This window comes from Anomaloglossus baeobatrachus, chromosome 10 (assembly GCF_048569485.1).
Source record: "Anomaloglossus baeobatrachus isolate aAnoBae1 chromosome 10, aAnoBae1.hap1, whole genome shotgun sequence".
NCBI classification, from domain to species: domain Eukaryota; kingdom Metazoa; phylum Chordata; class Amphibia; order Anura; family Aromobatidae; genus Anomaloglossus; species Anomaloglossus baeobatrachus.
The window spans coordinates 186,720,105-186,732,629 of NC_134362.1; positions in this window are offsets into that span (position 1 = coordinate 186,720,105).

The window sequence follows — 12,525 nt, forward strand, 5'->3', positions numbered from 1 at the left end:
TGCAGATTACACTACTACACCGACAAGGAGGACATTCTGAGAAATGCATGGGCCTATGGGACTGTCTCTTACGAGGGGTCAGAAATAAAGCTCTTTCCGGATGTCTCCTCCCGGACCCTCTACATGAGACGTCAGCTTATGCCAGTGCTGCAGAAGATCAAAGAGAAGGGAGCTACGTATAGATGGGGCCATCCCTTTCATCTCATTGTCAGATATGGTGGAGATCAATTCTTCCTGAAGCGTCCGGAGGAGTTGGAGGGACTTTTCAGTTTTCTGGGCACGGATGCAGTAGAGGTCCCCAATTGGCTATAATTAGACAGACTGCCCGGCCTGCCTCAGAGAAAGAAAGGAGGCAATCGCATGACCCAAAGATCACGCGGGAGCCCACGGGGGCCCACATCTGCGGAGGAGCTTGCGCAAAGGTCACCGGACTGATGGTCACACTCGGAGGAGTGACATTTTTATGTTTATTATGATCTTACTCTCCCTAAAGGAGTGGAGGGAGAGGTGGGAGGGACTTGTATGTCTCCTCGGAAATCGCGGTCGGTAGGGGATATCCTGCGGGTGTTCTAATACGAATCAAATACACCTACCCTACGGCCGACGGATTTAATGCCTTATTGCAATATGCGATACATGGTCTATAAGTTTTCATTCCTGATGTTCTATTCTTCTGGTTAACGTATTCTAAGATAAGTGCCCCTCACCCCAATGCCTCACAGTTGAGGGGTGAGGTGTTGGATCTAGTTAAATGTATATTTTTTGCATGTATATCTGGGTGTTTGGGGAGCTCTGACCCCTTGTTTTCTACGTACCCCAAGGGACGCTCTCCCGTTTAGAGAGCGCCAAGTCTCAAACGGGTGTTGAGACTGTAAAAATCTATACAATCTGGTCAATAAACCAGCCACTTGAACTGGTTTAATCTTTTCATACTTTTCTTCTCATCTCTGCTTCCTCTTCGATCTAATCTTACACCTTTTACTTCACCCTTCTTATTCATCTCGCGCTCTACTTACATTCTTCTCTCTTCTGAGCTCTTCTATTCCCTACCCACCAACCCCCCCCTCTCTGATCCCACCCCGTGTTTCACTAGTAGGGGGACATTCTATTACTCGCTGTTCGCCATGCATAGGGCGGGTGACACTGAGGTGAAGTGTGGGACAATAAATGTGAAAGGACTACATAGTCCTGGTAAGAGATCCATTTTGACAAATATGCTGAAAAGGTCTCCTGTTCAAATTGCTTTTTTGCAGGAAACACATCTTTGCAAACACAAGATGTTCAAGTTGTCATCTCGATGGTTCCTTGAAGTTTACCACAGCTTCTCCCCCGACCCGAAGTCCCGAGGAACAAGTATCCTTATATCTCGCTCCGTTCCCTGGGAGTTCTTGGATTCTCGCAGCGATGACTCAGGACGGTTGCTGCTGGTAAAGGGTAGGATCGCCTCGCACATATACACTCTAGCCTCACTATATCTTCCAAATACTGGACAAATTACAGCACTGACCGACTTCCTGGAAACGATAGAGGATTTTATGGAGGGCACTCTCATTTTAGGGGGAGATTTTAACATCGCACTGAACCCAGTCCAAGACACCTCTTCGGGCACTTCGGCACATCCTCTAGCGGCCCTTCGTAAACTAAGACGCATAATACATGAACACCAATTGGTGGATACATGGAGGCTATTACATCCAGCCGATAAAGACTATTCATTTTATTCGACGGCACACGGAACATATTCTAGAATCGATTACTTTTTTGTAAAGCATGGGGATCTCACAAGGATCTCTCAGTCTCAAATAGAAAACATTACCTTTTTCGATCACGCACTTTGTACGGTAAAAGTGTTGTTACAATCCTCAGTGCCACATCAGTGGAGGTTGAATAACTCTCTGTTGGAGGACCCGGAGATCCTACAACTAGTACAAAATACCCTGACAGAATACTTCATGAGGAATAACTCGGGAGACATCTCAGCAACTTCAGTGTGGGAGGCTAACAAATGTGTCATTAGGGGTGTATTGATTCAGCAGGGGGCAAGACGAAAAAAGGAGCGGGAGCTTGAGATATCTACGCTCTTAACGCAGCTGAAAGACCTGGAGACCCGTCACAAACAGATGCCCTCTGTAGAGGTGGGAAGCGCCCTCTTTAGAGCCCGCGACAACTTGCGGAAACTGCTCAATAATAAGGCTAAGGGGATCCTTGTCAGATCTCGTCGGCATTTTTATGAATTTGGGAATAAATGCAGCAAAACACTGGCGAGAGCGCTTAGACAACAACAAGCGTCAACATTTATTTCTAAAATTTCCCCCACACAATCGCAGGGTACTATGCTACATTCATCCCTGGAAATTGCGGAAACCTTTAAAAAATTTTATGCATCCCTATATAATCTAGAAACAAATGGCCCCTCAAAGTCATCACTTACCCTTAAACGTAAAATAGTAGATTATATTAAAGAAGCTAAAATGCCGCACTTGGAAGATTCGGAGATTGCAGCATTGGAAATACCAATTACGAACCAAGAACTGTGGGATGCTATTGCATCTTCCAAAACAGGAAAAGCTCCAGGACCTGATGGCCTGCCCCTGGTGTACTACAAAAAACTTAAAGAACTACTAACACCGCACCTTCTGCGTACCTTTAACTCCAGGGCCCAGAGGGACTCAAACCCTAACGTTGATTCTTTGAGAGCCCATATCACAGTCATACCTAAAGCAGGGAAAGACCCAACGCAGTGTGCTAGCTATCGCCCAATATCATTATTAAATGTAGACACAAAACTTTTTGCTAAAATACTGGCGACCAGACTGGCACCTCTGCTTCCACGAATTATCCATCCAGACCAGGCGGGGTTTATGGCAGGTCGCGAGGCACGAGACAACACAATTAAGGCCATTAACTTAATACATGCAGCAAAAACAGGGGGAATTCCGTCCTTGCTATTGTCAACAGATGCCGAAAAGGCATTCGATAGAGTAGACTGGACATTTATGGAGGTTACGCTCAGAAGTCTGGGGTTGGGTGACGGTATGTTGGGATGGATATTGTCTCTTTACACTATGCCATCAGCGAGGGTGCGTGTGAATGGGATCCTTTCAGACCCTTTCACCATTTCAAACGGCACCCGTCAGGGATGCCCGCTATCCCCTCTAATATTCATCCTAACGTTGGAGCCCTTCCTTAGACATGTACGAGCTAATAGCGATATTGCGGGTGTGGTGGTGCGCCAGGCCGTGCATAAAGTCGCAGCATATGCGGACGATCTCCTGTTTTTTGTCTCGGCTCCCAAAGTGTCTCTCCCTAACTTGATGAAAGAGTTTCAGAGGTATTCTCAATTAGCAAACTTCAAAATTAACTTCTCAAAGTCAGAGGTCCTTAACATTAATCTGTCTCCCAGGGAAGTGGAGGAGTTGAAATCATCTTTTAGTTTTCGGTGGGCAGTTCAGTCTCTTAATTATCTGGGAATACGTCTTACCAGTGACTTGAGCCTCCTCTATGTCCATAATTTTCTACCCTTGCTAGCATCCATTAGGAAAGACTGTGACCGGTGGGGAAAATCCCTGTTCTCATGGTTTGGTAGAAATCAAATCTTTAAAATGAATATACTGCCCAGGCTCTTATACATTTTCCAAGCTCTCCCAATTAAAATTCCGGCTGCATTCTTCAGAACACTCGAATCAATTCAGTCATCTTTTATATGGGCGGGCAAATCAGTACGCTTAAAGAGAACCACCCTATTTAGACCCAAACGCAAAGGCGGGATCGGGATGCCGGATATGAAACGTTACCATTTAGCGGGCCATCTCACCAGGATAATTGATTGGTGTAGGAACGGTACACAAAAGGTGTGGGTTCAAATTGAACAGTCTTTTTCTCAAATACCTTTAAATAAATTGCCTTGGGTGCTCCCGGAGGCTCCTGCGGGGCTGAAGGTACATCCAACTATTGGTCCTACGGTGACGTACTGCAATACGGGTCTGGTGCGTGCAGAATTGATCCCCCTTCACTCCCGCATGATGCCTATCTTGAGCCATCCCTCTTTTGAGCCAGGAAGAACGGACCCCATATTTCAGCTGTGGATACACAATGGGATGGATCGGGTAGAAGACTTGGGAGACCGAGAGGGTTGGCCCTCAATTGCCAATCTGGAGGCTAGACAAACCCCAGCCCCGTTGGGACGCTGGAGATGTTTACAGCTGGCACATTTTCTCAGTAAAATTCCAAATAGGGCCTATTTCCAACAGCCCAAGACACGATTTGAAATTATCTGCGGGGGAACAGGTCCGACTCGACACTCGTTATCGGCGGTATATTCTTTGTTATCCTCACCTTCGGACCAACCTCCTCCGTCATTTGTAGCGAAGTGGGAGAGTAACCTCGGCGTGAGCCTCTCCTCTGACCAATGGGAACGCATCTGCTCGCTTGCACACAGCTCATCCATTAGCTCTCGATTCCAGGAAGCCAGTTACAAATTGCTGTCCAGATGGTACAGGGTGCCATCTGGAATTCATGCCATTTTTCCAGGAGTGGACCCGATTTGCTGGAGGTGTGGTGGGGGGGGAGGGCACTCTCTTCCACGTGTTTTGGGAGTGCGAGGCGATCCAGCCATTCTGGAAAGATGTGTCCGACATCATCCGGTTGGTTACAGGAACCACTGAAGAAATGGGTCCAGCCATCTTCCTGTTACATCACTGCGAGACCCCATTAAAAACATACAAAGCATCCCTGACAAAGTTCCTCATAATGGCAGCGAGACTATGTATCCCGGAGAGATGGAGATCTCGGACCCCCCCCACGGTGGCACAGTGGATCACTAAGGTCAATGACCTAATGCATATGGAGGATCTGACCTCCTCATTGCATGACTCATATGTGAAATTCTGGGCCACCTGGCGGGGGTGGATGGACTTCCAACAAACAGGGGACTATAGAGAGCTGGTGGGGGACGGCACGGGAGCCAACGAATCCGCAATGCTGTAAGTGTGCTGATATGCGGCGAGTATGAATGTCCGCCGACTTTTCCCTCCTCCCCCCCTTTTTTTTCCCCATACCCTTCTACCTCACCTTCTCCCGCTCCACCTCTTCCCTGCTCATCCTCTTATGACTCTTCTATATTTTTCTTTCTTTTTCTATTTTATCTTCTCCTTCTTTTCTTTTTTCAAACTTGAGGATCTTAATATCCCTAGGCACAATGTGCGTTGTCACTCAAATAAATAATAAAGAAAAACCTTATGGGAACCTTGCATAGTTAGATGTTCGGGATGGGATGTACGTCTGCTACATTTTACCTAGTTGTGCATAAGAATGGTTTCAATGTACTCTCTACCTGGAGCAAACTGTGATTTTTGCAGACGGGCCGTTAGGTCCACGGACCTGTATTTGTATGTTTTGACGGTTTCTAAATAAATAAAGAATTTAAAAAAAAAAAAAAGAGCCGTAACGTTTTGTTCCCCCACCGACAGTCATACGAGGCATTATTTTTTTTTCTTTTTGCCGGACGAGTTGTAGTTTCTAACGACGGCACTCATTTTACTATATGATATACTGGAAAAATTCAATAATTTGATCTAATATATAAAGGTATGTGTGTGTGTGTGTGTGTGTGTATGTACGTCTGGTAAAGGAATCCGCACCGTTGCATTTACAATTACAACATTTTCCACAGACGCCTCAAGTGACTCAGGGAACGTCGTAGACTATGTTTTGAGGGGAAAATTTAACCCTGAGTGTGAGGCAAATCCCGGGATATGAAGATGAATTATGACTCCAGTCATAATCCCTCATCACTCCCTGGCAGTGCCCCCTCCCTTCTTGTTCTCAGTGTTCCACTTACACCTCCATGGCCATGTCCTGTGATATGGAGATGAGGTGGTGTGGGAACAATGGACACAGGATGACTCCCTGCCGTCACCCTGTAACAAGAGTTGTATCTCATTAGCAAGGCTATGGAACTAGCAGACAGAACGACTCCAGTAAAAAATGGTTCATATCTCGCAAGCCATATTTCCGATAAATATGGCAACCATAAAAATGGTGTCTCCGCATGCGGACGATGCCGGCACACCCTTTTTATGGGAGCAGGACATTGGGAAATGCCCCAGGCGTGATATCAGCCAATGGGGAACTGGCAGACAGGTCATGAGTCCCCTCGTTCTGTAGCTAAATTCATAACTGTCACAATGAGAGCATTGGCGTCCGCCTACGACGCTCCCAGGCCAAGTTATGGCCATATTCCATGTTGTGGATTTTGTCCATAACTCCAGCCAGGGGTGGAGCAGTGCTCCCTCTGAGGTCACGAAGGTAGGAGGGGACCTGGATTTGTCCAGGTTGATAACCCTACTTCGGCCATTTTCCAGGGTTCTTTCGCTGGGGGTCACGTGCAGGAAACATCTGTGGGAGTTCCTAGAAACCTGGTCTACAGCGCCCCCCTGTGGCCAGACGCAACAAGGTAACTGCTGGAACTGTGTATGCCTGTTTGTAACCCATGCTTTGATTGTAACTGTACTCTGACATATGTATATTCTGTAGATTCCCTATTGTATATATTGTAGTTTCTAGTGTGCTTTAGGCTGATTAAATTATATAATTAATCTTGGGCTGTTCTGTTATCTCGATCTTGAATCCCACGTCTGTGTGTTCGGCTAATAGTTACCGTAAATCGGTTGGTGGCAGCGAATTGTGCCAAGGATTATTGTGGGGAGGCCAGTGAGATTCGGGGAGATTTTATATATTCCGCCCGCGGAGGTCGGGGGAATATATACCTTACTCTCACCGGGGACCCTTCAATAATCGGCATAAGTAGTATAGCGGCCTCCTTGCTTATGGTCGGGCAATTCCATAATTGGCCTGACTATAAGAGGGGCGCTAGAGAGCGCGTCACGTGCTCTGTCTGTCGGTCGGGAGGTATAAAGGAGGGGTGACCCCCCACTTGTTACCCCCCGATTGTGACGTACTGGTAGCCAGCGCGGGGGATTTCTGAGTGACCCCCCGGTGGTTTGTGACATATTGGTGGCATAGCGGTGGGATCGAGATAATAGTGTGTGTGAGTGTGAGACCCATACTCCCAGACACTAAAGACTGCCTGCAGCAGCTGTGGCTGCTGGGGTCTTCAGACTAGCTCAACACTAGAGTGTCAGAGTGCAGATACTGTAAGGTGTGTGGAGGCATCAGGTGTCAGTTCTGTGTCAGTGACCAAAAGTCTGCAAGAATGGCTGATGGCACCAGGAGCAGAGCTATGCAACTGGCCAATGCTAAGGCAGGAGCCGAAGAGAGGGAGGACGGTGCTGTGGACAGTAATGAGGAGGTTGCCCACGAGTCCTCCAGGAGCTCGACGCCAGAAAACAGCTCTGCAGAGGACATTGCACAACCTAGCAATTATGGACAAGATGAGGAGCAGCTCACCCAAGGGTCCTCAACGAGCCAGATGCCAGCCCTCCGCTCTGCAATGGACAGTGAAGCACCAGGCTCCGCAGCGGGCCGCAGATCACCACGTGCCATTCCACCGAGCCGGGGAGGCTCGGATAGCCTTCTTCAAATGGCTATGGCCCTTCTCCAGGCTGGAGACCAGAAGGGCTACAAGGAACTCCTGGCAGAGCGCAGGGCAGAGCGGCAGGCAGCGCGTGATGCTGAGGCTGCGGAGCGGCAAGCAGCGCGTGAAGAGCGCCAGGCAGAGCGTGAGGCTGCGGAGCGACAGGCAGACCGTGACTACCAGCTGCATCTAGCCAAGCTCCAGCCCTCATCAGCCACACGTGACCTTCAAGACACCAAACTTCCAAAGGTCCGTGTTGAGGACTTCCCAGTGCTGGAGAAGGATGGAGACTTGGACTCTTTCTTGACTGCTTTTGAACGGACTTGCTTGCAGCACCATCTGGACAAGGACCAGTGGGCCAAATACCTGACCCCCCGTTTAAGGGGTAAGGCCCTGGAAATCCTTGGGGACTTGCCTGCTGAGGCAGATCAGGGCTACGACACCATCAAGCGGGCCCTGATCCAACAGTTCAACCTCACTCCGGAGTCCTACCGCAAGAAGTTCCGGACCCTGCAGAAGGGACCAAAGGACTCCTGGGCTGACCACCGGCGGGCACTTGCCCGAGCTGCCGACCACTGGACCCAAGGCCTGCAGCTTTCCACCGGACCAGAGATCCTGGACTTGGTCATCACGGAGCAACTCTTGTGGAACTGCCCTGAGGATCTCCGCCAGTTCATCCGAGACCAGAAGCCAAAGGGGTCCACGGCTACAGCTGCCCTGGCCGATGACTACACCAACAATCGGGCTCCTGAAGCCAGGAGAGCAGCCACCAGCAGCACCTGGAGAGGGGGTAAGATGAATTCTGCGACTGCCCCACCTGCCCCTAGACTGCAGGGGGTGTCCCCCTCAACTCCCCTCTCCAGGCCCGTGGCAGAACCAAGACGGTGCCACCAGTGCAACCTACCTGGACACTTCAAGGCCATGTGCCCTCAGCGTCCCAAGGCCCCGGCTCCGTCCCCGTCCCAAGGGCCGCCCAAGGTGTATTGTGTGGGTGGGGGTGGTGGTAGGTCCCTGGACAGCTTCCAACCTGTCACCGTCGGCCGGTCTGTGACCATAGGACTGCGAGACAGCGCCTCGGAGGTGACTCTGGTGCGGCCTGAGATGGTGTCCCCCCAAGACTTGATCCCTGGAAAAACCCTCGCTGTCTCCGGGATTGGAGGCATTGACCCGGCGCTGCCTGTTGCTGACATTTATGTGGACTGGGGCGCAGGGCGAGGGGTGAGGGAGGTGGGGGTAACTGATCGGATCCCTGCAAACGTGCTACTTGGGACAGATTTGGGGCAGATAACCTCCCAGTTTGGGCCCCCACCAAGGGCTGAACCTTCAGCCCGTACTGACATGACTCCTAACAATGTTAATGTGTTATCTATGAATGATGTAAGGGAGGAGGGAGTGAACTCTGATATTTCTGCTTGCATAGACACCATAGACACACACTCAGCTGCAGCTGTGACAGGGGAGGGGGTCAGAGAAAGGTGTGACAATGCCTCTACAAGTAACCAGCCTGTGAGCTGGGATCTGTTGCCCTCTGCAGGGATAAGCAGAGAGCAGGGTGCTGCAGGGGGAGGACCAGTGTGTGGGGTGGGGGCTACCACAGCAAATGTGGGGTCCCCAGAGATTTCACAGCGGGGTTCTGTTGCTGCAGGAGGGGAACAGGCAGGTGAGATTGGGGCCGGTCCAGGAGCGGAAGTGCTCCCAGGTAAGATCTCGGTGCATGGTTCCCCCACAACCGGGGTGTCAGGAAGCCAGGTAGGTCTGCCTGAACCGGCGACTTGGTCAGGAACGGAGGAGGAGCAGGCACGACCCACGGTCGCAGCGGCTGTGGCCGCTGTCACCCGCAGTGGGAGTGCTGGAAGCCAAGGGGCCTCCCGGAGGTCCGATAGCTCTTCCCCTTCTGACCAAGTGGCAGCCGAGTCAGGTGGAGGCCAGGACACAGGTCCCGGGGTACTGACCGAAGATGTGACAGTCTCGTCGATTCTGGCCACATCTAGTCAGGGGTTTCAGGCAGCGTTAGAAGCTGACGACAGCCTGAAAGCTCTTAAGGAGCAGGCGGCACAGCCTCCCTCGGACTCGGACCCGGAGCGAGTGGTCTGGGACCAAGGACGGCTGTACCGGGCCACGGTCCAGCAGGGTTCACCGGAGGCGTGGCCCAGGGACCGACAGTTGGTGGTACCCTATCCGTTCCGGACGGAGTTGTTGCGGATCGCACATGAGATTCCGATGGCCGGACACCTAGGGATCGCTAAGACCAAGGCCAGGTTAAACCAGCATTTCTACTGGCCAAAAATGGGGGCCGATGTGGCTGCCTACTGCCGTTCGTGTGAAACCTGTCAGAGAGTGGGGAAGGCGGGGCCACGCCCCAAAGCCCCACTGGTATCTCTGCCCATCATCGATGAGCCTTTCAGGAGGGTGGCTGTGGATCTGGTCGGCCCGCTGGCCATCCCCAGCAGCTCCGGGAAACGCTTCATACTGACGGTAGTGGACTATGCCACCCGGTACCCAGAAGCAGTGGCCTTGTCGTCCATTCGGGCTGACAAGGTGGCCACCGCATTGCTGGAGATTTTCTCCCGAGTGGGTTTTCCCCAGGAAATGCTCACTGACCGGGGGACCCAATTCATGTCCCAGCTGATGGAGGCCCTCTGTAAGCAAGTCCAGGTGCGACATCTGGTGGCCAGCCCGTACCATCCACAGACTAATGGCCTGTGCGAGCGGTTCAATGGCACCTTAAAGCAGATGCTTAAGATGTTGGTCGACTCCCATGGGCGTGACTGGGAGCGGTATCTCCCACACCTGTTATTTGCTTACCGGGAGGTTCCACAGGCCTCAACAGGATTCTCACCGTTTGAGCTCCTGTACGGGCGACGTGTGCGGGGCCCCCTGGCTCTGGTGAAAGAGGCTTGGGAAGGGGATTTGGCCACCCCTGGAGTGTCGGTTATCGAGTATGTCATGCGCTTCCGGGACAAAATGCAGGCCTTGACGCAACTGGTACACGACAATATGGCTCAAGCCCAGGCCGATCAGAAGCGTTGGTACGACCAGAACGCTTGTGAGAGGACCTACCAAGTGGGTCAGAAGGTATGGGTACTGGTCCCCGTACCACAGGACAAGCTTCAGGCAGCCTGGGAGGGCCCATACCTCGTGTACCAGCAGCTCAACCCTGTGACGTACCTGGTCACCCTGGACCCTGCCCGTGGAAGGCGGAAGCCCTTCCATGTGAACATGATGAAGGCACATCATGAGCGGGAGGCATGTGCGCTCCCCGTGTGCAACCTGCCCGAGGAGGGAGAAGCGGAAACCCTCTTGGATATGCTAGCCCAGGTTAGGGCAGGCGGATCCATTGAGGATGTGGAGGTTGGCCACCAGCTCTTCGAGGACCAACGGTCCCAGCTGTGGGCCACCCTACACCCCTTCCGGGGGTTGTTTACCAACCAGCCCGGAAGGACTGACTTGGCTGTCCATCACGTGGACACTGGGGATCATCCCCCGATCCGGCGTTCAGCATATCGGGTCTCCCTGGAGGTGCAGCAACACATGCGCCAGGAGATTGACGAGATGCTGAAGCTGGGGGTGATCCAGGCATCCAACAGCGCTTGGGCCTCGCCTGTAGTCCTCGTCCCTAAGAAGGACCGAACCACTCGGTTCTGCGTGGACTACAGGGGGCTCAATGCGGTCACGGTCGCCGATGCGTACCCAATGCCACGCATCGATGACCTGCTCGATCAGTTGGCCGGGGCTCAGTACCTGACCATCATGGATCTGAGCCGGGGATATTGGCAGATCCCCCTGACTCGCAAGGCCAGGGAACGCTCTGCCTTTATTACCCCATTTGGACTGTACGAGTCCACGGTGATGCCATTCGGGATGAGGAATGCCCCTGCCACTTTCCAGCGGATGGTCAACACCCTGCTCAAGGGACTTGAAGGGTACGCGGCCGCGTACCTGGATGACATTGCCGTCTTCAGTCCCACCTGGGAGGACCACCTAGAGCATCTAGCACAGGTGCTCAGGCGGATCCACCGGGCAGGTTTGACCATCAAGCCGGGGAAGTGTCAGCTGGCCATGAGCGAGGTCCAGTACCTCGGTCACCGGGTAGGTGGGAGAACACTGAAGCCCGAGCCTGAGAAAGTGGAAGCCATCGCATCCTGGCCCACCCCCAGGACCAAGAAGCAGGTGATGTCCTTCTTGGGGACCGCTGGGTACTATAGGAGGTTTGTTCCATGCTATAGTAGCCTGGCAAAGCCCTTGACGGACCTCACCAAGAAGAAGCTGCCCTCTGCAGTCGATTGCACAATGGACTGCGAGACAGCCTTCCGGGCCCTAAAGGACGCCCTGTCCAGCCCGCCCGTGCTACAGGCAGCCGACTTCACGCGGCCGTTTGTAGTACAGACCGACGCCAGTGACTTCGGCCTCGGTGCGGTGCTCAGCCAGGTGGACTCTGCGAGCCAAGAGCACCCAGTCTTGTACCTGAGCAGGAAGCTGTTACCAAGGGAAGTTGCCTATTCCACGATGGAGAAGGAGTGCCTGGCCATAGTGTGGGCCCTGCAGCGTCTGCAACCCTATCTATACGGGCGCCACTTCATCGTGGAGACGGACCACAATCCCCTCAGCTGGTTGCACACCGTCTCTGGGACGAATGGGCGATTGTTGCGATGGAGCCTTGCGCTCCAGCAATACAACTTCACCATTCGCCACAAAAGGGGCCGTGACCACGGTAACGCAGACGGGCTGTCCCGACAAGGAGAGGTTGCGGACGGGCGCACGGGGGAACACCGGAGTGTGCTGCCCCCTAGCGCCCTCAAAAGGGGGGAGGTGTGAGGCAAATCCCGGGATATGAAGATGAATTATGACTCCAGTCATAATCCCTCATCACTCCCTGGCAGTGCCCCCTCCCTTCTTGTTCTCAGTGTTCCACTTACACCTCCATGGCCATGTCCTGTGATATGGAGATGAGGTGGTGTGGGAACAATGGACACAGGATGACTCCCTGCCGT